This window comes from Manacus vitellinus, unplaced genomic scaffold, assembly GCF_001715985.3.
Source record: "Manacus vitellinus isolate BGI_N305 unplaced genomic scaffold, ASM171598v3 scaffold_66_pilon, whole genome shotgun sequence".
Lineage (NCBI taxonomy): Eukaryota > Metazoa > Chordata > Aves > Passeriformes > Pipridae > Manacus > Manacus vitellinus.
Window position 1 is genome coordinate 2159451 of NW_021940729.1, and position 27411 is coordinate 2186861.

At 40.5% G+C, this 27411-nt stretch overlaps 1 protein-coding gene across 2 annotated transcripts in view; it reads left to right on the top strand.

Moving 5' to 3' along the window:
* Window positions 1-3003: 3003 nt before the first annotated feature.
* RASSF8 (Ras association domain family member 8) overlaps window positions 3004-27411 on the top strand; it is a 46110-nt gene continuing 21702 nt past the window's right edge. For both annotated transcript variants that reach the window (XM_029963971.1, XM_029963972.1), the window contains exon 1: window positions 3004-3163. The gene's annotated coding sequence lies outside the window, so the exon portion shown is untranslated. The remainder of the gene's footprint in view (window positions 3164-27411) is intronic.

Here is a 27411-nt window from a genome sequence, read left to right on the forward strand (position 1 = left end):
GAGATGATTTTTAAGATCCCTTCCAACCCAGGCCAGTCTATGACAGTCTTTAAACACATCAACCTTGTTCAGTTTGTTGGTAATGCCATCATACATTCAGATGATGAACTGTGTCTTGGTCCCCCCTTTTCCCATCATCACTAAGAAACCCCTTGCTTTGCTGTGAAGGCTCCAGGGTGTGATGCAAGTAGTTGTTTGACTTAGACAGAGGTAGCACAGACTTCATAAATGTCTATGAGTGACATCTGAGGGTACGAGAATAATCTGATGTTGTAAAAAAGCTGTTGCAAGCAAAGGAAATCAGGTCTTAATCTTAAAAAGGGATTTTCCCACCTACAAGAGCTAAAAATCTTACTCTTCTCTCTCTGTTTCCTCCCTACCGTAGAGTTCTTTGAATGTGTGGTGTTTATTTCCTCGTGATCTGAGATGCACGTTGTCACCAGTGTGACTTTACAAGTTTAGAGGTGCCAAACAGATCATGTAGTGTGTTGTGTGGAACTGGTCATCTTGGTTCCCCTTGCAAAGAAAGTCGTTTTCTGTGGCATCTCTTAAAAGAAACTCTTCCTTTCAACTGCTCATGGCCTACTTGTGGCATTTACTTACATCTACACATCTCTTCAGAGCTGCCTCTCTTGTTTTACCTATTTGTGTTAATTACAAAAAACGGTAAGGTTTGTTGCCTTTTTTTTTTTTTTTTGGTACAATATACTTGGGAGCCCAGGTAGCAATTTATATTGCATCCTTGCTAAATATTCAACAAGGCTGGACTTTTTTCTTGCTGGTTTGACTCTATTGCTGTGTCTCTTTGCATTTTAACATGTGAAGATCTCTTTCTACGAGTATGTACTAGAAATGCAGCTCTGGCCTACAAGGCTGCAGTGTGTGAACAAAGACTACTTTAGTATTTTCCTTGGGACTTTCATAAAATAAAATACATAAAACATCTCCATTAAAATGTCTGGATTGATGAAGGGAAGGGGAAAAAAAAAAGGCTTTTCCTCCAGCAGTGGCTTGATTAATGGATTTATTGTTTGTACAGATTTTGTCAGGAAGCCATATGGCTTGAGGAAAACAAAGAGGAAGTGGCTGATGTTGGGAATCTGATTTAGTAGGGGTCCCTAAGGACAGAATGTGGCTCTTATCCTCACTCCTTCCCACTCAGTTTGCAAAGTGGTCTGAGAAGAGCTTTAGGGCTTCAATAGAGAGAAGATAAAGCAGCTCTGTTTGAGTGGAAGTGTCGGTCCCTGCTGCTGGATCAGCATCACAGCTGCTCCATTCTCAGGTTAAGAATCCACTGTTCTTTGGCTGGTGTGTAAAGTATCCTGGATAATTAACAAGGAACAGCAACTGAAATGTTTACTGCTTGTATATTGGCAGTTGATCAGTTTGCAATAGTTAAAGACATCTCTTTAACATCTCAAAGCTGAGCTTTCATAGCTTGGAGTGAGATGATACTTCTCTCCTCTACTGCTCCCTCCCCCAGCAAAACTCAAGCATATGTGCCTCTGGATTAACTAAATCACCATCTGTATCCTAAAGTCAGATCTATTTTCCTAATCTAACGTGTATAAGTAACTGGGGCTTAAGCATTGGGGATCTAACTTGATGTGGTGGATTAAATGAATGTTCTGCATTTTCTGTGACTGTTTGTAGTTATGGCTATGTGGTGAATAAACCTAAAGCAATGACTTATTATGGAACTGCAATCAAATACATTAGGGATTTTTAACAAGCGTATCTTCCTTCTATGAAATTATAGGTTCTCAGCTGAGAGGCGTAAACTCACCAAAAATTGTTATGGTTCTTTCAGAGCTGAAGTAAAAGGCCCATGTGATGAACCATTACTAAATGTTAGTGGGTCCACAGAGTGGAGAGCACAAAACATCACCAAAACATTTTCTGACAACCCAAGAATTTAATTAATACTGGTTTGTGAGTGTAAGCTACATATTCAGTCAGTGGTGGTGAAAATGATTTGATATGAGATTTTCAGAGCTCCTGAACGTCCTATTATGAAGTTTTTTGCCATAATGAGAGAAGCAATTACCCCTGCAGGGCTTTGCTCAGTGTGCATAGTCTAGTGTTTTACAACAGGCAAGTCCTTTCTTTCCAGATTTTTAAGAGGTGTTTGTTGCTTTTTGAACTCTTACAGCATTCTTATGCTGGAGTTGGTACTTAACTGCATCTTTTCTTATAACTCTGAGAGATACTGGGAGACAAACATTTTGCCTGGACAAAATTTAGTGTGTGATAACAGTGGAAGAGGAGATGCCAAAATACTAGAAGCAGGTTTTTCTGATATAGATCAGTTCTTTTATGCTAAAGTTCCCATTTTAGAGTTACACATAATAGATAAGTTCCTTTAAAATACTGTTCAGAAAGTCTTTGGTGATGAATGTTTGGAAACAACCACCTCTCACTATGACATAGTGTTAGGCAATGTTTGTAAGTCTGTCACAATGATGCTGTTAAACATGGCTGTAGTAAGCATCCCTTCCAAGCTGATTAATATTAGTCTTAATCAGCAGTTTGGGATTTGTTACCCTTTGCCTAGTTTGTGTGACTGTTTATGCATTATTGGTTGTGATTCACTACTCCAAGGGAGGCAGGGTATGCAGTTTGAGGGCACTTGGAGATTTTTATGTATGGAACAGCTCCAGTCTCAGGATTATTTTCCTTAAAAAGAAAATTAGGAAAGATTATTTCACAATCTCCTATATTTACAATTTAGCAGTGGTAGATGCTCATGACCACCTAATACAGTGCTTAGTTTTTTTCCTAACCTTCTGGAAAGCTGTTGAAATGCTGTTTACCACACTTGGTTATTTATAGCAGGAAAATGTATAAGAAGCAGCAAATTAGGTTCAGTATTCCACATTTCTTTTGAACTAACTTTTTAAAAATAAACTTCTATTTGTATGTAGCAGGCTGTCATAGATCTACAGATGCTGGGAGAACACACTCTTTTTCGAAAGCATTAAAAGGGAGGAGTGGGAATAGGACTTTATCCTCAAGAAAAAGTAGTTTTTCTAATGTATAGCAATATTTCAATTTCTTTCTTCTAGGAACTGACCCTGTCAAGCAGAGTTGACACCTATGCCTGGAGCAGCAGGTCGCTCTAAGCCCACTGCATAAAGAGATCTCTGTCCTTTTTCATCTGCAGGTAAGTTATGAACAAAAAGCTTCAAATTGGGCAGCAGATCTTCAGGAAGAATTTCTTCACTGAAAGGGTGGTGAAGCATTGGAAGGGGCTGCCCAGGGAGGTGGTGGAGTCCCCATCCCTGGAGGTGTTCAGGGAACAGCTGGACGTGGCACTCAGTGCCATGGTTTAGTTGACAAGGTGGTGTTTGATCCAAGACTGGACTCAGTGATCTTGGAGGTCTTCTCCAACCTTAGTGATTCTGCATAAGGGGTTGTCCTCAGCTCTGCAAGTCAAACATTGCCAAAACTCCAGAAAAGCAGACAGGAAAAGTAAACAGAAGCAGGTAATGGTTTTCCTGACAACATGATTGATTTTTGATATCAGAAATATCAGAACTTAGAAGCCATTGCTGTAAAAATATATACTGTCAGACTATGTATTGGTATGACTTTTCTTATCTGTTTGATTTCCCCCTCCCCCCCAAGCCCCCTGTTTTATGATGTAAATGAGATTGGTGAAGCAAGTGAGAGAAACTCAGAATGCACTTTCTTCTCTGGCTTGTCACCATTGGCAGGCCTTGCTTAAAGCTGGTTTACCTTATGTACACATCAGCTTTTCAGTGGTAGACTTCTATATGAGTCACACCTCCTGTGTTTCTGTGTGTGACTACCATTCTGCAGCTCCTGCTGCTGCAAACACAGTTATCTGTAGTAGTATTCTATTGATAACTGGAGCAGGTGAGGGAACATTATAACTAAAGAGAATAAAATTCCCTGGTCATTTGCCAAAATGAAAGCTTGTCTCTTGTTGAAGTTCTGTGTATCAGAAGTACAGATGAGGATAAATGTACAACAGCTTTATCTTACTGCAGAAAAAGCTGTGTAAGGATAGATAGTAATATTGCAGGACTGAAAGGATTTACTTGCATTGTCCTTAATATAATGTAGAACTAGTAGAAATTCTTCTGCACATATGTAGAATGCACTCTGTACTACATAGGAGCTTTGCCAAAGTGTAGCTTGTGTGTGAGTATGTACAGCATAAAAAATGCTGTGTTGTCTTAGAATCTGGTTTTAGACACTGTCTTAGGCTGTCGTGTATTTGAGAAGGGTTTTTTTGGTTATTCATTAGAGTACTTTGTCTCACTGTAGGCATGTTACGTGTCTCTTTAATGTACATCAGTTGGTCATTTTTCTTCTAAAACAAACATTTTCAGGGAAGGAATTACTGCTTGCAACTAACCATATGTTCTTGCTAAAGATTGTGGTGGTTCCGTGTGGTGGAATAGTACCAGCAATGAAGACTGTCCTGCTGGCTAAAACAGGGTGCAGAATTTGTAGAGACACTGGTCTCTCACTTTTCCCATGTGGCATTTAGCCAGAGCATGTATATGTTAACCTGTAACTCCAGGAAATTTGGAATGCAGTGGTGTTTGGGCCAGGTTTTCTCCTGCCAAGTTAAAACATTTAAGAATTTGTTGTTGACTGTATTTGAATAAATTCCTTTCAGTGGAGCCAGTTTGTGGCTATCTGCCAGGTGACTGCAGTGTCACTCCTTTATTTGTCACTTTGAAACAAGTCATAGTGAGTTACAGTCTTTGAATGATTTTATTGTGTGAGAACAGAAGGTATGTGCCTGCTGAAAATTCATCAGGATGGTGCTTGCCCATCCTCATATGGGGAGAGTTACTTATTTACCTCTACTTGTTTTGAATAAAGCAATTTGGTTTGTCATCATAAGCATCACTAATCTAATTTGTTGTTATTATATGACTTCCTTTTGCTATCTGTTTTGGGGCATGAGACAAAGGGTCAGCTTGTAGTGTGTGGTTTATTAAAACATTTTTTCCCGCTGAAATCATGGAGTCAGATTTTTGTACTTCAAAAAAAAAAGAGATCAATCCACTTTTATTCAGTGTTAATAAATAAAACAATGAAGAAAAGCAACATTATGTGTATATAAATCAGTGGTTCCTACATGTTTTTGATAGTCTTTGCAGCCTGGTTCCCTCGTCTTGTAGAGAAGGTTGTAGAACTGAAAAATGCTTAGAGGAAGGTAGTAAAGTTGAGAGATGTGAGCAATTCAGCAATTTAGGAATTTTCAGTCCAAAAAAAACTCCAGCTTAATGTGGGAGGGAAGCCTATGAAATGCTGAATGAGGTGAAGGCAGACAGAACTTGTTTTGTTCATTCTGGCAGCACAAGAACCAGTGAACATCAGATAAAGCTGGTCAGAACCTAGATCAGAACAAACAAACAAAAGCAGGTCATTTCATACTGGCAGGAATTAGATCTGTAGAATTCCTTGCCGTGCAGCTGTGGAGACTGAAGAGAGGAAGAGAATTCCTGTGGATGATAGTAAATACACATCACACCTCTGGTCTTGGTCCACTATGCTGCCTCTTACAGCCTTTGGGTGTTGTAGATCCTTTGGAGTTGTCTCTGTGACTTTGAAAACAAGGATTTTTGGGGGCTGCAGTAGGTGATTTGGGGCCCTTACACTTCATGAAACTTTCAGTTGATAAGTTAGAATTTCAGTCGTGTCTCTACTTGATTTCAGAACAGAGGAGTGACTTTGGCAAATGCTTTTCTTTCACAACTTCAAATATGAGAAGTGGACAAAAATACACTTTTTTTTTTTTTTGAAGCTCGGTGTAGGTCTGATGACCCTCTAAATTGAATTAACTTGCACAAAGTCTTAAATACAGTTGAGAACTTGTTTCTCGAGAGACATTTCAGAGGCATTCAGGTTTTTTGCACAGTGATATTGCATTCATCTTTGCTGGTGGTATCTGCTGAAAGAAATGAATAGATGGGACAAGGTCCTGGGTGCTCTCTAAAAGGATCTGTGCTTCAGGGAGAGTTTTTCTCTGACATGCCAACGCGTTCTGGTTGAGGTGAGAAATAATCTCAAAGGAAAAGTGCTGCCTCTCACATTTTCATTGCTTCCCTTGCTTACTGCATGCACACCTTTTACTGTCTGGACTGAGTCAGCTCAGGGAAAAAAAAAAACCAACAAGATTCCTTTGACAGTGATATCACTGGGATCCTTGACTCTTTCTGCATTCTTTGGATTACAAGAGATACTTTTCATCTCTTGTTTCTCTTGAGTTGAACACTGCACAATGTACCTCTTGTTTCCTTGCTATCTGTGTTGCACTTGTTCAGACTGGTGGGATGGCAGAGCTGAAACTGAAGATTCCATGGCTTGTGCATCTGTTTCTTTCCTTTTCCTCACTTGTTCACATTTTTATTACATGTAGCTTCTTGCTTTCTCACGAAAAGAAGCTCATGAGGCTTCTTTTTCCTCACTTTCTTTGTCTTATGTAAATCTGTCCTTACATAAAACTTGGATTTTATATCCACATCTGAGTGGTTTGTTTACATTTGGAGCACCAGTACTTCAAGGTTTTGGAATGCATTTCAAGTTGAATTCTGTGACTGTGGTTCTGAGGAAATATACTGGTCTAATGGTTAAAAAAAATCAAATTAAAATTCTACCAGTGGTTTTTCGGGGTTGAGATTCATCTCTTGCTTGCCAACCAGGGGCAAACTGAAAATGGAATGTAAGTGGAGACAGTATGTCTGGAAAGAAGGACAGAACTATTGATAATGAATGACAGGGAGGGTGGTGTGTGGAAATGCCACTTACATGAAGAGACAGGAATCCCTGGCTTTTCTGCTTCAAAAATATTTGATTCTTGAGACATGGGTTGCCTTGGCCAAGCCCTGGGTGTTGCAAGCAAACCGTTTCAGATTTTTTTTGGTTTTTTCCTATTAATTTATTGGGCATTGGTGAAGTCTGCATCCTCTCACTGCTCTACTTCCTGGATTGTTGTTTTCTGTAGAGCAGTGAAAAGAATGGGATCATGTGTTTTCTGTGGACTCTTAACTTTAAATTTAAAGTTAACCTGACTTAGTCTGGTTTTTATTAGTTTATTGATCACTGGGGAATCCTGCAATATTCTAATCTTTGCAGTAGCAAGATATAGAAGACCTCACCTCAGGGGTGTTTAATGATTCACTGTCATTAAATATTTGAGAGGAAAAATGTGCTTATTACCCAACTTCTAACAGTAGCTCAAAGTTTTCCCACTTCATTTACTGCTGTGTAAACATCAAAATGTAGTTTTCCCAGCCTGCAACTGCAGAGATAGTATTTTTTCACACTAATTGCAATGCACATTAGTCATTTCTTTCTCTGGCAGGAAAGAAACTCAGCTTTTTGGAGGCATGTCATTCTGATACAATCTTTTCTCTTTGTTCCACGAAGGTTTGGCAAGTCTGGAGACTGTGCAGCTACCCTTTGTAGGAAGCAATGTTTAAAAACCAGAATTTCTAGGCTTTAAAGAAATAAAAGTTTACTTTTTGAGTTTTAGTTGTTAAGGAAACATGCTTTAGTAGTTGATATCTTGGAGCTAGGAGAAAAAAATAGCAGCTAAATGAAGTCAAATTTAAATGCATCTCACTTGTCAAATCTGCAGAAAACTCACAAATACCTCCAAATTAATATTCAGGTCATTCATAACTAAATATGTGAATGCCTATCTTACTTTACTCTAGAAGTCTTTGTACTTTCAAAAGTAATTTCAGGTTTCTTTCGTATAACCTTTCCTAGGTCTGAGGAGATTTCTAATTGAAGTCTTAAAGCTTCTCCAGGAAGCAGTAGAACCACACAGCTTGTCACAGAGCTTGCCAAGCCTCACACCTGTCACCTGGAACAGGATTATTGCATTTTGGACAAAACATCCCTTTGAATTCCATATGGCAAGGCTTTGTTTCTTCACAAAAAAGCCCCACCAAAACCAAAAACCCAAACCCAAACCTGAAGGCCCCTGTGCTTTCAAAGAAAACCAAAAGGTGAAGATTCCAGATTCCTTCTAAAAACAAATATTCAGTGTGTCCTTTTGTCCTGGATGAAGAACAGTCATTGTTTTCGGAGTGGTCTTTTTCAGTTCACCAGCAAAGTTCTTTTCAAAATACAAAAATTAAAAATTAAGGGGCTTTTTTTTTTTTTTGTTTTCACACACAGCCCGTTTTTTTTTCTTTTCTCCCTTCAGCTCCCTGTTCCATCCCTAGGCTTTCCCATCAATTTGGGTTGTTAGGAAGGAAGGGAGGCAAAGTGTTAGACTGCCAGAACTCATTGCACTGTATTTTTGCTGAAGAGATCAGTGATGAGCACACTTCTTAGTAAGGTCAAAGCCTCTCCCTTGCCAGAGGGCCTTTGAATTGGCATTTCTACCCCAGCCAGACTGCAGGGTTGTCTAAGCTGCATCTCCTCAGCTGAGTACATTGAAACAGTTTGCTCCTTTTCCTCTTGAGGGCCGTGTCTTTGGGGTATTCATGGAGTTCAGGGAACACCTTAGTTGTGCATGTGAAATGGGAGATTGTCTGGAATGGCTTTCCTCAGAATCCTGTAGCCTCATCATTGGCACAATTTCTTAGGGCATGTGAGATACTCATTTCATGCTTTTGGAATAAATATCTCTTAAACCAGGGTGTTGGCAAGGAATTGGTCTGTGCATTTGTGTACTTGGGCATTTCCTTGAGAAAAACTATGTACTTGTAGTGCAAGCACCTCAGTCTGAAGTCAGAACTTAGTTTAGGAGTTTATAACTTTATTTCACTTTCCTGCCCCGCTGCTCAGCCCTGTGAGGCATATCTGGAGTGCTGTGTCCAGTCCTGGGCTCCTCAGGACAGAAGGGACATGGAGCTCCTGGAGTGGGTCCAGCGGAGGCTGTGGAGATGATTCAGGGACTGGAGCATCTCCCTGGGGAGGAAAGGCTGAGGGAGCTGAGGCTGTTCAGCCTCCAGAGGAGACACTGAGAGGGGACCTCATCCATGTGTGTCAGTGTGTGCAGGGAGGGGGCAGAGGATGGACCAGGCTCTGCTCAGGGGTGCCCAGTAATGGGATAGGAGGCCATGGGCAGGAACTGATGCCAAGGGAGTTCCACCTGGACACGAGGAAGAACTTCTTTGCTGTGCAGTGACCAAGCACTGAACAGATTGCCCAGAGAGGGTGTGGAGTGTCCCTCACTGGAGATTCTGTGCCATGTGCTCTGGGGTGACTCAGTTTGAGCAGGGAGGTGGGACCAGATGACCCCCTGTGGTCCCTTCCAGCCTGACCCATCCTGTGATACTGCTGGTTTTTAAAGGTGTCTGTAACTAGATCCTTGCTTTCAAAAGGTGTTATGTGCATGCCTAATTTCCCTGTGAATCCATCAGTATGTATGAGGTGAAGCATGTGTTCCAGCCTCTTTAAGCTTGGGGCTCTCTCCTTGTTCGAGTGGAAAACAGGAGCTTGTAAACTGATAGATTATACAATAAAGATTGGCACTATATCTTCTCTTGCCACGTCCAAGAACTTTACTTGCAAAGTACAGACTCCATCACTGTTAGACTAATTTAGTATCATAAAGTATATTGCCAGTAATTTGCTGTTGTTAGTTGAAACGGAGATATCCTGTTCTGGAGCATGCTTGGGCAATGGATGTTTAATTTTGTTGGCAACCTTTATCATATAAAAGGTAAAAAGAGATTAACTGAAACATAGCTACCGTGTGTATATATGGCCCACTCCTCTTCTCCATGCTGGAAAAAGTTGTTAGATTTTATTGAGATGTTTTTAGAACCCTGTCTATCCAGAAAGGGAAGCAGATAATAATTACTCTGCTCAAGCAGAGGGTTTTTTAGTAAATGGAAGAGGAGTGACTGTATGGTGATGGTCACTTGTGGATAGGTTTGGATTTTTTTCCTCTGAAAATAATGCTCTCCTGTATGTTTTTATCTTGGTTTAGGGAGGCTCAGACAGTGTCAGATAGCTGTAATGCTACTTGAAGAGAAAAATGCTGTTAGTGCCCTTTCTGTAACACAAACCAACAGGTTATTTTGTTGTCTCTGGACAAATCCTTGTATAAATATTAGAAGACTTGCATCCGAAGTAGGCACATAGTCAGGAAGCTGAAAATTGTTGTTCTGCTGATGGTCCTGTAATGATTGAAGTTTATTTACCATTTTAAAGTATTTCTAATTATAATCTGGATGAAAGTAGCTCTGGCTCAGCTCTTGGTTTTGCCTATGCAGAGGCAGTGCAAGCTGGAGGCACAAATAAATGTACGTGGTAGTACAGACTTTCAGACTACAATGTGACAGAAATGCCTGTTTTTTTCAAATTTGTTGGGTGTATTTACATGCTTTATGTGCATTTTAACATGGTTATTTGAGCAATGAGAAGCATCTTTGACACACAGTGCTATCAGAGACTTTCAGGAGGGTTTGTGTAAGTTATTGATTGGGAAGCACAACGCAGTGTGGGAGTCCTTGTCAGATAAAGTCATAAATCTTGGCCCACTATTCAGAACATGTGGTTCCCTCTTTCCTACACCTACTTTTATAACCTTTTTCACATAAGCATAAAGTGTTGGCTGGAATACCACAAAAAATATGTAATATTATATGTAATATTCAATAATCCCTCAAAAATCCTAGAAGTAAACTTCTGATGAACATATATAATGAAAGCTTTTTGGTGAGAGATTTAAGACTATTTCACATCTTGGTATTGAAATCTGCTTCAGAATTTGATGAGGAAAAAAATATCCTTCTTTCTTGTTTATTTTGTGTCTGAAACACTAACCTTGTAGAACAAGTACAGTGGTTTTACTAGAGAGAAACAAAGGAAAAGAACATCAGGAGTGTATTGTGCAGTTGAGGGTTCGATCTCTTCAATAAACCCTTAAGTTTCTTTAGAGGATTGAGTTTTTTGGGGGGAGGAGATTTTTTGAGTGGAGGGTAAAGGGTGAGGGGTGAATCTTTGCCATCTTCATAGCTAAAGAACCTCATATTTTCTTCACTGTACAAACACAAAAATTAAATGAGAATTTGGGGAATCCATAGAAAAATAAGTTGTAAGTAGCAGCAATTTCCATCTCACAACTCATGTGGTCTGAGATAGAAGAAAATACAGATTTTCTGCAAGTAACATATTAAACTTTCCATTTTCAAATCCAAGTGGGGGTATAAATCTTGCTCTTGTATATAGCTGATGCAAAAGCTGTGGCTGAACTGAAGAGAGAACTTTATTTTCTAGAGGTTATCTAGAAAATGCAGTTTTACAGTGGAATCTCAAATGCCTTTACTTTCTTGGGAGATGTGTCAAAAGTACCTGCAGAATTACTTAAATCACCAACTTCTCTTTACTGTCTTGGTGCTCCAAACTTCCATGTTATGGAAATGCTTTTCAGGTAAAGGAAAACAGAGATTTTAAAATAACATGGAAAGGGACCTGTGTGTCATAGTCTGTCACAAGTGGTTTAGATTCTTTTTACTGCGACATGTGAAGTCTGCTGTGTTAGACAGAGATTCTGAATTGAATCCATCACTTCTGATATTAAAAAACAACCCCAAAATCTGAGATATGCATAGCAATGGTAAAATATGCCCTTGAGCCTCAGCAGACCCTTCTACAGGGGTATAAAATGGGTATAAAGGCATAAGTTATAACAGCAAAGTCCTTTTCCTGGCTATACCAGCAAGGCTTTATGGACTAAGTTTGCACTTACAAGCTTGCAGAAGTTTAGGAATAATGAGATAAAGCGCTTACTGGTCACATGGATATGGTATCCACTCACTTTAATGCTTCTAGGAATGTATAAGATGGTGGGGGTTCTGGGGGCAGTTTATTTTTTTGAAAATAAAAGTCAAGTAGCACTGGTTCTTCCTAAAGACTGAAAACTAAACTAAAGCTGCCGTCTCATCTCGCCTTCAGTATCAAAACCACAGGGCATGTACGCCTTGATAAGCTTGGAAAAGTGGTTGTGATGCTGAATTCCCTGGTTTTAAGGTAGGAGGGCTGGAGTGCCACGGTGTTCCCTTGGCGGTTGGGTTTGGTTTTCGTTACATTTGCTATTTAACAAAATTTTTCCCTCAGTACTCTCTCCTGACACCTGACACTTGTCCTACTTGGATGGATTCCTCCATGGAGTGAGAGGCTGTGCCTGTCTGACGGTTTTACATGACAAGCTCCATTGGCAGCGATTTGTGCTGGACTGGGTTTGAATTGAATTAAGATTTCCTATTTTCAATTAGGCTTTACACTGTGTTTTAGTGTTTCCCATTTTCTTCAGCTTTCTCTCGCTGCAGTGAGTGAATACCTGTGTGTAATGAGTCATTATGGCCTGTGAGCTGATTTTTATGTTCTCTTGGGATCATGCAGGGGATTTAGAGTGTGGGGTTTGGAGATTTTTGAGTGCCAGTGCTGGCTAAATATTGAGACTGTAGATTGACCTGTGCAAGAGGTTTCCTGTAGTCTCTACACAGGTATTGCCTGAGGCCAGTTTAAGGATTACGGAGCCTGAAGCTCAGTCTACACCTTTGCTGATGCAGTTTTAGTCTCTTCCCACATGTTCTGGCAGTGAGGTGGCACTAACATCACAGAACGTAAGTAGGTTAAAGTTTTGTGCAGCTCTGACAAGTTGTATGCTAAGAAAAACTTCCTCATGCTGGGCTATTTCAGAAGTTTTAGGGGGAATCTGGTGTCTTTTCAGCGAGGGTACAAATAATGCTGCTCTGTGGTGGACTCCTCCATTTGGCAAAATGAGTGATTATTTTTTTTTTTACCATTGTGTTTGGACCAAGGCATCATCCTTGGCACTTCTGTCTGACAAAGACAACTTCAAGGTTAAAACTAACCATAGATTAGATAACTCGAGTTGGGCTTCAAGGTGAAATCCTGTTTCATAAAGTACTTGAAGGGCAACTTGACCTCTGCAAGGAATTTAAAAAGAAAAAAAAAAAGAGGCAAAAAATGTGGAGCCTGAACATTATCCACCAATTATATTGTACTACACTCTACATTTCTGCTCATCTTGCAATATCACAAGGAGTGTTGGCAGAAGCAAGAAATCCTAATAGTTCTCTTTTAGCATAAAAGGACTGAAAGTTTAACTGATCCCACTGCTCCCTGGATGCTGAAATGTGGGGACTTCTTAACACTTTGTGGTGCTGATTCATTTGAACAGTCTTACTTGATCCACAGCTTAAATGTTGCTTCAGGTAAGCTAAACACTGGCTGTTTGACTTCCCAGTTAGTGTGTTTTTAGTAACCTGTTCTTATGTGCTGACAGGCAGTGAGAATCACAGAGCAATTTAGGATAGAGAGAACTTCTGAGATTGGACTGAGATGATCCAGCACTTGTCCAAAGCATGTCCTAGAATGAGACTTATACACTGTATTGTTTTGGAGTGCTTTTTTCAAACCTTACTGTCCCTGTGGTATATTTCATTATATTAAAATACAGAAAATCTAAAAGGTTCTCAGTGAATTATATGTTGAGTTTATTTAGTGTGAAGGTGTGTCTGTTTTCAGTTTTTTCCCCTCTTTTGGCTTAATCCTTTGAGAATACTAAAATAATTGGGATTTGCTTCATGAAAGTTTAACTTTGTTTTCCTGTCATTGAGTAACTGATGCATGGATATGCATCTGGTCCTGGGTTTAGTTAGTCCTTGTTGGTCTTTTAGGGTGTTTGAGAGAGAGCTTTTGTGTTTTACCCTCTGGAAGTTAATTTAACCATGCACCCAGTGCTGTTCTGCAGATCCCAGTGCACACTTTTCTCCCTGTGCCATGGGAAACCTGCAGTGAGAGCCTCCTGTGTTCCCATCTTTGCTGCCAGGGCTGTGTAAGCGTTTCTGTGAAAGGATTTTTTTTTTTTTTTTTAATCCAAAGTCTGTAAGCAGTATTAAGAACTGAAAATTCTTCCATACCATAAGAATGCCTTTAATTACCGGATTTGTAGAGCTAAAATCCCGCTTGCATTTTTTTTTTCCAGTGTAATGTACATTGAGGGTGTTCTTGGCTTCATGACAAGAGGAATGATAGATGCAATCAGCTAAGATAATACTTATCTGAAAGTAGAAGATGGGGTTTGAGGCCCTTCAAACAAAGAAAGACCTAGAACCCCGCTCTCCCATTTCAGGGGTAAATGTTCTGAGCTGCTACACACGGTCTTCTCCTTGTCCCTGGGTCTGGTGTGCAAATGCAAAGGGAAGAATTAGGTACTAAAATTCCTGAGAAGGACTTTGAGCTGTGAACATTCCCCATCTTCACCTGGCCTGGCCGAAGAACCTGAACAAGGGAGAGGTGCATTTGCAGGTGCCTCCGTCCCTGGGCACCGTGATGCTCGGTGGCTGTCCCCAGATATTTCCCCCTCTCCTTTGGCTGCACTCTAGGGAGCTCTGGCCCTGCAGGTTTTGTTGGAATCCACTCCTGAAGCCCAGAAAGGTTGTATCCATGTCCAGCTTGCCTGTGAGGAAGTCTTCCTCTTGGACTGTCTGTACCAGAGAATGTAACCCTGCAGAGCTGCTTCCAGAAAACATCCTTCACTGTTATCTTAAACACTGCTTTCAAAATGCAGATTTCTGAATTTCTGGATGCTGAAGTACTGTCAGCTGGAATTTGGTTTCAAGCCTGAATCCATGCTGCTCAGATATCTGTTCTGACACTGTTATCCCTGCTGCATGAGCACTTTGAAGAATATGTGTTCTGATGGCAGGTAAGAACTCGTACCCCCATTTGCTTTTGCATTTCTGCAGGAGTAATATTTGGGAGCTGATGGCATGTGGAAGAAAACATTAGAACTTGGGCAGGGCTGGTGTCTGATCTACAGGTTTTCTTAGCATGTTTGTCCTTAAAAGTATGTTTTGACAGAGCGCAGCAGTTTCTGTTCAGCTGGTGGTGGATTACGGTGATGTTGATTTAGGCTTCAGAATCCTTGTATTAGATTGCTGCTTGTCAGCAAAGTGCAGGATACACCACATGGAAACAGTATGACCCCAGCTCCAGCAGTGGAATTCAGATAAAGTGATACTGTTTTCTCTCCTTTTTTTAATTATTATTTCTCTGGTAAAAGGCATGAGTTTGCATGAGCATAGCTGTATGTTGCAGTTGAATCTGCCTTAACTTTGTGAAAGCAAATATTTCAGGAATAGCTTTCTTAGGATACACCAGGTGTTAAAGCACTACTAAAGCAAAAAAATGTATTACTAACATTGAAAGCTCTCTAGTTTTGTTACTTCAGCCTAAACAGTTTGGCTTCCTATTTCTAGGATCCCAGTGAGCTTTTGTAAGTGGAAGAACTGAAAACAGTTGAACAAGCAGGACTTGAGCTCCAAAGTTGTTTTTAATTAAAGGCTCTCTCTTTTGCAGACTACTCCCACATAGAGGGTTGGAAGCTCCTAAATTTCCATGCATAGAATTTTTCTTTATTCCCCTGGGACGACAATGGACTTGACCACCTACAAAGAATGCAGATATTGCAGTGAAAGCAAAAAAAAACAAAAAAAGCTTCCTCTCGAGGCAGAGATTGGCTGGGAATGAAAATAAGAGCTGGAAGTTTTTGGTTGTGCTGTTCTTCTTGCAATCCATGTGCAACACAATTTTATTTTACAAAGAAATCCAAGCTGTCCAGTTTTGACTGTGCTGGTTGCAAACACACAGAGGAATTCTCAGGCAATGAGAGTAGACGTTCCAGGTCAAAGTTTAGGGTGGTCAGTATGTCGAGGAGGGAATTGCACTCAATTTCAGGTTATGGTAAAAATGCATTAAAAGTGACCTTACTGTGATCTTTAATCAGGAGACCAGATTTCTACCAGTGAGAGCAGGTTTATTCCTTTTTTTTTTTTTTTTTATCTTTTCAAAAGATAAAATTGCTTCTAAAAGCAAAAAGGGAAAACCAATCAAAACTTTGTGATTGAAACATTGTGATGAGCTTGTTCTTATCAGTTACCAGTGTGTAGCTGTTATGGTTCATTTGGGTCCCTCAAATTTATGGGACAACATCCTCTGTAAATTAAGCTTTATTTTATGAGCTCATTAGGAAAGAAAACAAACATGATAAATAATCATGTCTCTTCCGGTGCCTTCCCTTCAGAGGAGTGCCACTTTATGTGCACAATTTACACAAGAGCATTCCACTCTAAAATGATAAAGGTTTGGGCAATCCAGTTCTCCTGGCTTTGAAAGGATATGGGTACACTGAGAAGTGGGATCATGAAATGCAAAGAACTGCCATTGCAAATCCCGTGACAATGCCCAGTTTTCCATGCTTGGTTTCCAGCAGATAACCATTAAATTATTGCAAACATTCCCTCTATATTATATAATGGACTCTGGTATAAAGTTAATCATAACAACTGTTTCTGTGACTGAGAGGAGGAGTGAAGAAAGAAGGAGGAGGGTTCTTTAAATTGCCAGGGGTTCCTTGGAAAACATGAAGCTCATTCAATAATTAACATAAAAGTTGTTTGCCCTTAAAATGAAGGCATGCAGTAAAAACTTGAAGCAAAAAAAAAAAAAAAAGGAAATGGGGATCTTTAGCAAATGAGATCAAAATTTTGAGTCACTGGAGTACATCTGCTTTGGGCAGCTCCATCTGAGGTGTTTGACACGACTGAAGTTGCAGGGCCTGAGGCCTCAGCACTTTCTGGAAATTAAAGCCCCTTGAACATTTGAAACACACAGGAACATGTGCTATATGAATAATCTTAAAGTAGCTGCTATTGAAACTATAGGCCTTTAGTGTCACCTCTTCAGCAACACAGATGTCCCAAGGACTTGAATGGTTCTGGGGTTTTTACCCTCCTTTTTTAATATAGGCCTGCATTATATTCATATAATATAAAACTCTATTGCACTCTGTGCTAAAGGTGCCCAAGACACAGACTGTTGAACTGTTCCCCAGGATTGCTAATGCCTAATACCTTCTTCAGGGGAATGGATTCCATCTTTTTGATAAAGACACTTAGAAGCACATGGGCAGTTTGGACATGGATGTTTAATGTGGCTTTTCAATTTGCTCATTAGAAAAAACCCAACCAACCAAACCTTAATTCTCTTTTCTTGTACTTGTGTAACTGGGGGGGGAGGGTGCTGGGGTTTTTTTTTGTGTTTGGTTTTTTGTTTGTTTGTTTGTTTGTTTTGGTTTTTTTTAAGTTTAAATGTCTTGTTTTGGATGTCTGGGCTCATGAATGCTTTATATTTTGGTAATTTTAATCTTTATTTGCTCACTAGCTTATGATCAGCACAAACTTTCTGTGGACGCCTCCCCTTGAGTTCTTTCCAGGGTTTGGATTGCTTGCTAGGTAACTGTGCTTAATAAGCCATTCTGCTCTCCTAATGTTACCTGGGATTGTACAGTTCCATAGCTGCACATCAATAAAGACTAGAAATCCCAGCAACCACTTCCAGGCTCCTTTTGTTAAGATCCCTCACACAGCTCTAAATCCTTAACCCTGCCTATTAACTCATTCACTGCTCCTGGTGCTCTCCAGACTGTGTTTTCTTCAGTACCAGTGTCTGGCATCCCAGGTATCTCATAAGTTCAGAAACATTTGGTGAAGATCCATCGTGATAAGAGGAATGATGATAAAATTCCTTCTGGAGGGACAAGCTTACTTCCAAAAGGCTTGATTAATTTGCCCATCTTCTGGGTACTTTCTAACTCTTTACATCGGAACTGTGTTTGTCTTGGCCTCCCTGAAAGGCAACAGAACACCCCCCAAAAAAGGGATGCCCTGTCCAAGGTGTGTAGGACACATGGAGATGAGTGGAGTAAGCTCATCATCATGGGTTTGGGTAGACACTCTGCAGAAGTAGGTTAAAAGGGAGAATTTGAAGGAGGACAGTGAGATTTAACCAGAGTTTCTCCTCTATAGTGTGTCTGAGGTGACTTTTGCAAATGAACCATAAAGTGTCAGGAGTTCACTTGGGAAAATGCACGTGAAATGAGAAGGGCAGAGATGAGTGAGGAAGGACTTCCTGAAGGAAAATAAGTGGATCACATGTGATGTACTAGAGAAGGGGGAGGGCTGCTTTGTGCTCTCTGCTTTTGACAGGTCTGCTGACTCCAAAAATCTGTCCTGAGGTCATTGTTCTGGATGAGGTGGCTGAGGGTGCAGTGAGGAAGAAGATGTAGTCATTAAGAGTAGAGATGAAAGCCTGGAACTGCATGGCCAGTAATGAATGGCTGTATCTCAGAAAGGAACAAAATGTAGATGCTGTCTGGAAACACAGAGGGGAATCAATAAGTTGAAAGTCGTGCTAGTTTAAAAATTGTTGCAACAGAGAAAGAAAATAGGAACAGGTAAATGAAAGCCTTTTCCCCCCTCCCTTGCTGTATTGAATTTGACCTGACATCCATTTTCCATTGGCATAGCAGACTGTGACTTCTGTTTAATTGCAGTCAGACTTTTGGCATAGAATCCTGTTTGTCCTGAAGAGCTCTTTGCTGGGTCATTCTCTGAATTCTGTGATGTTTGTAGGATTTCCAAGGGGATATTACTCATCTCTACGCTTCTCGCTCCTCCCAGTGAGTTTTGGACCTCTTAGGTGAGTTATAGCCAAACTTAAAGAGAATTAGTGGTTTAGAAAATGTGAAGTTCATAAGTTTCCCTGAAATTATAAGCTGAAGAGAGAACCTAAGCATACACCACCTGGTGGCATTCACTTCCACATCCATTTTAAGGAAGTGTGGCCAAAGATGCGTAAACTTATCTTGGAGCTGGTTCTAGCACTGCCACTGAAAGCAGGACTGTGGCAATTCAAACTGAAAACTGTGGGAATTTCAAAGTGAAAGAGGGCAAATTTAGATTGGATATATGGAAGAAACTCTTTCTTGTGAGGGTGATGAGGCCCTGGCACAGAGAAGCTGTGATGCCCCATCCCTGAAGTGTCCAAGGCCGGGTTGGATGGGGCTCTGAGCAACCTGGGCTAGTGGAAGGTGTCCCTGCCCATGGCAGAGGGTTGGAATGAGATGATCTTTAAGGTCTCTTCCAACCCAAACCATTCTGTGATTCCATGAAGATTACCTCAGATTTTGCTCTAATAAAATTAGCCGAGCTCACAGTTGTTTAGAGAGGGGAAATACTTAAGTGATCCAGCTGAGTCCATCTTTGCTTCTTCTATTCTCTATTTATAGTTCTTTTGTGCCTGGGGAAATACAGAAGCAAGCATAGCCGAGTGTAAATTTTAGAAAGTGATGGGTTCCCCCCACTCATTTATCTTAATTAACAATTTAAAGACTCCTTGTAGAAATAAGCTCTGTTCTGCCTTGCAGACTCTTCTAGGTTATCAAGAGAGTGACTTGGAAGTTCTTAAGTAATGTTTAGTGAATAATGTAGCTGCTCACTGAATAAAACTTTGAGATTATAATTTTTTTGAAGCAGTTATGTTGATTAAGTTGAAAGTGCCTCACCTTATTTCTGTTTTAGGAATTGCATTTAATTACAGTGAGATTTCGGTAGTCTTGCAGTACCATGGCTTTAAATCATAGGATTAACTGACTTTTAAAGCTTCAGTTAATGCAAATTCAAGTAGATATGTCAGTTGTAAGATGCATTTTGTTTCCTGCATCCTTCAGTGCAAGCATGGAAGTGGAGGTGTGGGCTCATTTATGTGCAAAGTTCCCCAAAATATAGAGGGGGAAGGTGTTGTGTTTGGGTTCATACCTTAAAATGTGGGAAATATAATGGGTTTTTGTGTGTTTTCCTGAAATGTGCCCTCAGTTCACATTTAATTCCAGTGAACACCTCTCTCTCGCAGCTGAGGCTCAGTGGGATTGTGGTCGAATGACAAAACATGGCAAATGCTGCATGTGGGCTTGACTGAAGTGTAAAGAGCAGAATCAGCCCTACAAAACCAAGGGTTAATGCAGTTCTTGCCAAAACAGAGCTGATGATCTTACTGCCATCACTGTAAATATTGGCATTGCACACTGATGTCTTCAGTCCCTCAGCGGGGTGTGTTTGTGGACAAACGTGAGGGGAGAGGGGAAAAGTTGAGTGGGTGGAGCTGTGCCTTCCCTGGAGCCAGCTGGGACAATGACCTCTTTTCTCTCCTTTGAAGTGAGGGCCTCTCAAGGTGTAAGGCACCTTTGAAGTTGTGTATTTTGTAGCTTTTGTATGAATGTTTCCCCTACAATGAAATAGCTTGTTACTCCTCTGCTTTCTTGTTTTCTTTCACTCCCACACACTATTTAGACCATATTAGAGATGTATAGATGTAACTTGCACTTAATGTTGCTGTTTATTAATAAAGTGTTGTGTAATAAAGCTGCTTTCTCAAATGCACTATATGTTTCATACTAATGAGGAACAAATACTTACCCAGCTTTGGAAGACATTGCAGTGCAGTAAATGTATGCCTGGTGACTGGGATGATGAATCATGAGATGTTTATTTAATGCACATGACTTTTTTCAAGCTATTTGTCTCAGCATTTATATGCTGTGCAGTCTCCTCCACATGTGGAAAAGGATATTCCTCTGGCACAGAACAAAATGCATCCCAGCTGCTGCTTTAACCTCTGCTGTGCTGCATCCAGCTCTCCTGTTGGAGCGAGTCCAGAGGAGGCCACCAAGGTGATTAGGGGGGTGGAGCACTTCTCCTGCGAGGAAAGGCTGGGAGAGCTGGGGTTGTTCAGCCTGGAGAAGTGAAGGTGACCTTCAGGGTGACCTAATTGTGGACTTCCAGTACCTGAAGGGAGCCCACAAGATGGAGAGAGACTGTTTACGAGGGCCTGGAGTGACAAGATGTGGGGAATGGCTTCACACTGACAGAGAGTGGGTTTAGATGGGATATTGGGGAAAAAATTCTTCCCTGTGAGGGCGGTGAGGCCCTGGCACAGGTTGCCCAGAGAAGCTGTGATTGCCCCATCCCTGGAAGTGTCCAAGGCCAGGTTGGATGGGGCTCTGAGCAACCTGGGCTAGTGGAAGGTGTCCCTGCCCATGGCAGGGGGGTGTAGTTGAATGATCTTTAAGGTCCCTTCCAACCCAAACCATTCTGTGATTCTATGATCCAACCCTTTATAGAACAGTGATGTGCAGTGAGCCTGTCTGAGATGGGTCAGTTCACTCCAGCATCTCTAATGGGATTGTTTCACATTGACAGTTCTATTTCATAGAAGCTGGAATACAGAGTGAGGGGAAGAAGTGCTTCATGCAAAACCACCTGCAGGTGATACTTCAGTCCTAATCCTGAAACAGATTCAGGGTTGGGTTTAGTGATTAAACCTGCTTGAATCAAATTCAGACTTGTATCAAGGTAAATCCTATCTCAAGAGCTGAAAGAAGCCCTACATCAGATACTGTTTTGATTTGCTGGTACATATCCTAAATATAATGCTCTTAACTTTTAAAACTTCTGCTCTGGAAACTCTCTAACTGAAATCTAGTTAGTTAGAAGCAAAGATCCTTGAAACTCTGACTTGAGTGCTGTCAGCATTTCCAAAATGCACTTGGGTTTTTGTACCTCAAGTCTGTGTGGAGTTGAGATGCTTTTTATATCTAAACTGAGGGAAAGGAGAGTGTTAATTTCAGAGTTGTTGTTCCTGTTGAATTAATTCAAGTGCAAGAGTGTGAAATTTACTGTTAAAAATGCAAGGTTATGTTCTCAGCAGTGACCAAATACAAAGGAACTTTAATAAGCCATCTGTTTCCTTGGCTCACCTGCTGGCTTGTTTGCTTTCAAATCTTTTGTGGGGATTTGAAAAATGTTTCAGAGCAGAGTTGGGTCAAGCCTTGAGTCTCCAAACTTGAGTCAAGATATAAGTCTTACAGACTGTGAGAGGTTTTGAGAGCAATAGCACTCCAGCCATCCATAGGTGTTTGTGACAGAGGGTCAGAACTTGGTTTTCTATGAAGGCATGTGAATTTTAGACACAATCTGTGATCATGTGCAGGAGGGAGATGTCCTAAAGGCAAACATGCTTGCTGAAGTCAGAGATCATTCTGAAAATTAAAACACTGAAGATAAAAATACAATTTTCAAGGTGGAAGAATTATTTCAACTGGTAACTGATAGTTGCCATTAACAAAATGTGTCTTTGAAAGAGGCAAGAAGAAGCCAGGATGAAAGCTTTGCCTCCTCTTATCACTCCCTCACCTCCAAAAGAAAACAAGTTAATTCTTTCTGGCTAATTCTCACCAATACAAAGAGAAGAGAGACTGACAATTTGGTTTTTTCTGTGCTGCAAAGATTGCAGCTCAAGGAGAGATTTGTAGCTCAAGGAGAGGTTGGGGATGTTCTGTAATTATGCAAAATACCACTTGTAGCATCCCCTGCTTCAAAACACTGTTTCTTTCCCTCATTTTTTCCCACCAAATTGTTAGCTGTATTGCACCAGGAGAAACTGCCAAGCAAGCAGGAGTTCCTGTTCGAGGCAGTTGAAGGTTCCTGGATGGAAGTCAACTCGTAATTTGTCTGGGAAACTGCGACTTTGGGACTTTTGGGGGATTTGGGGTTATCCAGAGGCACAATTTCTTGTAGTCACAGTTGCTAGAAACAACCTCCTGTACTGTAAGGTTTATACAAACTCGTGTACTGGTGCTGTCCTGTCCTCTCACAGGTTGTGTGTGTGTTTGGGTATCACTTGTGGCACCTGGATTTTGGCCTGTTTCACAGACATGTGTTAGACCATCTTTTGGCCAGTCTAACAGAGGAAAATTCCTTGGTCTTTAAGTCTCTCTCGAGCTCGTTCTCAACACTGTCATCTTCATGGTTGTGGGACCTCTGGTTTGTTTGTTTTAAGCAGTGCTCATTATCTCAGAGGGTTCTTCTGGAATAGCAAAACAATAACACTGCATGAGTGTTAGTCCCACAAAAAAAAATTTGGATGCTACCTCTATATAAACACTTGCTTTTTAAAGAAAGTTGTACACTGATTTCAAAACCACCCCCCCATCCTTTCTGATAAAATTCTGTGTACAGAAGACCTTCACTTGATATTTTTGATTCGAACCTGCAGTGAAAGATCTTTGCCCATTTACTGGTGGGAAGCTGCATGTCTTGTAGGATATTTCTTCTTCCTCACTCTAAGGGAGGAGACTTTTTGGAAAGTAGTAGAGAGCTGGTTTCTAGCAACCAGTTCTGTATTTGCAGTCATCTTCATCTGGAACAATGTTGCTTTGCTCTGTACCAGGATTCTTAGGGTGGGGAAAACCTGCCAGATATGTTCCCGTTCATGGGGAGGGCACTATCATGCTCTGCTGGATGGTTTATAAGCTCTTTCTTAGCTGGGTAGCTGGGCTGGCTTATTTGTACTTGTTTGTTTGGTATTTTCTAACCAAGCCTTACTAGCATGGACTAACTATTCTTATTAATGAATGGCTTCCAGCCTGGGTGGAACAAGCTGCCTGTTTGTCCAGGGCCCTACCTCGTGTCATAATAGGGAAAAACAAGGAGCACAACTTGGCCATAGTGCACAGAGAGTGAAAAACAAAGGGTAAATGCCAAACTTCAAATGATGTTTGGTTACAGCTAATTACAAATGAAAGCACTCTGACTTTCAAGTGTACTAAACAACATGCTGGGTCCTTGTTGGGCTACAGAAGATTACTGAGCTGGCTGGTCAAAATTCTGCAGCAGGATTTTAGCTCTGATTTGAGGTACATGACACTTTCAGGTGGTGTGAACCTAGAAATGAGGTGAAATCAGCATCCTAATTTTAACTCTCAGGGTTTCTTGTGACTTAACGCTTACGAGAAGGTGTTTTGCAAACATCTGCTTGGAATATTTGTTTCTTAAATAGAGTACTTAGTTCTGCCTGTCTTCTGTGGAGCTTCAACCTTTTCTGTATCTTGTAAACTAGCTGTGGAGAGGTAGCCAAATAGTAGCATATATATATATATATATTTGTATTTGTGTGTGTGTATATGTGTATGTTGGATTTTCTTTACACTTGAAAACTGAACAACTATCTGAAAGAGTAAGATACCATCAGCCAATTAGGATGAAAGGGGAATTTAGGGAAAATGTTTAATGCATGGTAATTGAGGAGGCTTCAGGCAAGGTAGTGGAAAAAAAAAAGGGAAGAAGAGGGAAGAAGTAGCTGGGGGATGCCAGATTTCCAGTGCTTGGTTCTAGTCAGAACTACGTGTCACTGTGGAGCTGATGACTGACAGGCTGGGGAAAAGCTGTGATCAGAGGCATGTTTTGGCTTGTGTGCCTCTCAGTAAATTACTTTTGCATTCCTATTCCCAGTCATTGCTAAAATAATAAGTTGTGCATAAAACGAACTGGTTTTGAACTTACGGGATGGAGAAACCTCAAGTGAGATTTTTTCCTCCAACCCCCTCCATTGGCTTCAGAAAGAAATTTGTACAGTGTTGGAGGTAAGGATTATTTTGCCTCCTGTCATGTAAAAGGACCATGTGCATTCTGGACAGAGACTTCAGGTCAAAAAATATATTTGGGGCTGTCAGAGTGGCCCTCAGTGGAAAGACAAATAAGCTATTACTGATATGCAAGTTAACTGTCAGCAAATAAAGAACTGAATACATATGAAGGAAAACCAAATGCTGATAAGAGAATGTTACAGAGCTATAATTGGGAAGCAGAGAGGCACACTGCCAGAAGGTTTTTTGGTTTGCAGACCTCTCTTTTAAACTTCTAATGGATGGGCCTAGAAACCAAAACAGTCCTAGATTTATTTTTCTTTTTTTTTTTTAACCTACTGTAGGAGAGCTTTGCTTAGAAGTTATAAGGTGATTTCAGCACATAGACCTTCTGCTTTGGATGTGTGTGTATGTTCCTGGTGACAGGTCCCCAGAAGAATCCCATGGGCACTTGTGGGGCACATGGAATCACAGAGTCATTGAGGTTGGAAAAGACCTCCAAGATCAGAGTCCAACCTCTGAGCAAACACTACCATGTTGACTAGACCAGAGCACTGAGTCCAGCCTTTCCTTAAACATCTCTAGGGATGGTGACTACACCACCTTCCTGGGCAGCCCTTTTCTTCACACACTCCTTTAATTCAGCCCTGCGTGTTGTTTTACCACAGGCTTCTATTGATTCTTCATCCCCATTTAGTCTACTAAAACTATTTATCCTATAAGAAATTAACAGGGAATGTTTCCCCTGAGCCTGAACTGTTTCAAAGACACTTTGTTGGGATCATTTGCAGCTTTGGTGAGCGGTTTTTTCAAACTTGGAAGTGTCAGCAAATATTCCATTATTACACGGTGCCCCTCTTTAGTCCATTCTTTTTTAAAGATGGGTGGTAGGAAAACAGATGACCAAACCTGATCAGCACTGAACACAAGACATTGTACATTGTGTGCTGACTGGGGGGAAAAAATGCACTTGCTGGCTTGCTAAATGGAGATAATACTTTGGGTGTTGACAGGCAGAAAAACAATTAGAGCTGTCGGATGCTTTGCTGACGTGTGCGTTGTCACACGGAGAGATGGCTTGGCCTGTGCCAGGAACTCTGAACTGTTCAACCCTCAGCTAGGTATTAAGTTAATTAACAAAGTTCCTTATGGCTAGGCTTGGAATGTGAGGTCTGTTTTATTTGGGAAGACAACTGGTCCAGGAACAGACAGGGGAGGTCACTGATGGGGCCTGTGAGGTGTTTTATCAGTCATTGTTGTATTACTGGCTGGTAAAAGACTTTTTTCTGCTTAGTTTATTGGTACATTAAAATGATATTACCTTATTGAAGTGTTTCTGTATTTGCACACTGTGCAGATTCTTTGAATTATGTGATTTTATGGGGGAAAATATTTATCAAAACCTCTTTGGGTTTTCAGGTGCTTACGTCTCAAAAGGCTATTTCTCTACACACTTGGCATTCTTAAAAGCTATCACTTTTTTATTAAATGTACGAGCATATTTGAAATCTAGTTTTACTTTATTTACATATATATTTATTTACATATAATTCTGGACAGGTATTTTTGGGCAGGATACACATACACACACAAATATATGTGCTGCACTGAGTTTTCCTGCATCATTTCTGCCTCCACGTGCAGTTCTGTTAAATCCATCAGCATCATCAGATTCCATGTTCTGTGTGAAACCCTACCCTGCCTGTCTTCACTAATCCTCTAGATAATTTTCAGATATCTTTCACTTTATCCCTGTGTTATCCCTTTTCCTGGTACTTAAAACTACAGGCAATATTTTGGAAGAATTATCACTTTATCCATATGGGATTACCTGAATACATGAGCTTCTTTTATCGTATTATCATGGTTTATTTTTTCTCCAACTGCTTAAATAACCCAGCTGTCTGATTAGGTTTTCTTTATTTGTTTTTGTGTTTTTCTGTTGGTGGGTGGTTATTTTGGGTTTCTGGTTTAGTTTTGAGGTGTTTTTTTTTTTAAAGAATAGTTGTTATTGGTGGTTTGGTTTATGTTTCAGCTTTGGGGAAAGGCTTTACATTTTTAAGACAATAATTCTTCTTGAAATTTTTACCTCAAAATTTTTGAATTCTGAGGCATCTCAGCATCTCCACTTAGAAATTACTTCTTGTGAACCATGATGCCCATGGATGTATATGCAGAAGGAAAGCAGCTCCTGGAAAAGCTGAGTTCAGATCAGTAGTTAATCTAGACATTAACATCAGATAAACCTTGAGCAGCTTGACTCTTGGTAACCAGACAGCAGAAGGCAAATGGCTGATTGCTCAGTCCCAGTTTAGCTCCCTGGGTTTTAAACTTTATTTCTGTGCTTCAGCATTTTCCTGGCTTTTGAGTGCAGAAAGAGATTTTTTTGACTCATGGGTTTTCTTTGTTTTAGGAAAAAAACCAACCCTCTGATCATTTAATTTAATTAATAATCTGGGGAGTTTTCTTTTTTAAAATTTAACTGGGAGCTGGTATACCAGACATGCTTAAAAGTGAAAACTGAGTAGATGAGGTGTGGTATGGCTTCCTTTTTTGTTTAGTATCATTGCAGTGCCTATGGAAAAACTTGGGATAACAGGTTTATTTATTATGTTAGCATATAATTAACGGGTTTATTCGTTTATATTAGCTAATATCTGTCTCCTCACAGAACCAGCACAGTGCTGGCAGGGATTAAACCACCTCTACAACACTTTCCCTGATGCGTCTCCTTGTTTTGCTCACTTTCCTTTGTGGGGTTTGATACTAAATGCACAGGTTTGTTGGGAATAGGAACTTGCAGCTGTTTCTGTAGGGAGACAAAAGTTGGGCTCTCATGGATGGCTGTAATTAAAAGTGTTTCCCCCTTGTTTTGCTACAGTACCACCTGCTAGGTACTATTGAACAAACACTGAAAGCATCCCTAACCAGTCCCTTGAGACGTCCAGGCAGCATAAAAAAAAAAAAAGGAAGAGAGGCACTTGTTACTGGAAACTGTTACAAGTTTACTCTGGAGTGGTTTATTTAGTGCTATTTCTCTGGGTGCTCTTTTTATAAAAACTTTTAACATTTCAGGAAACAAACTGTAATGAATGTAACTAGTACGT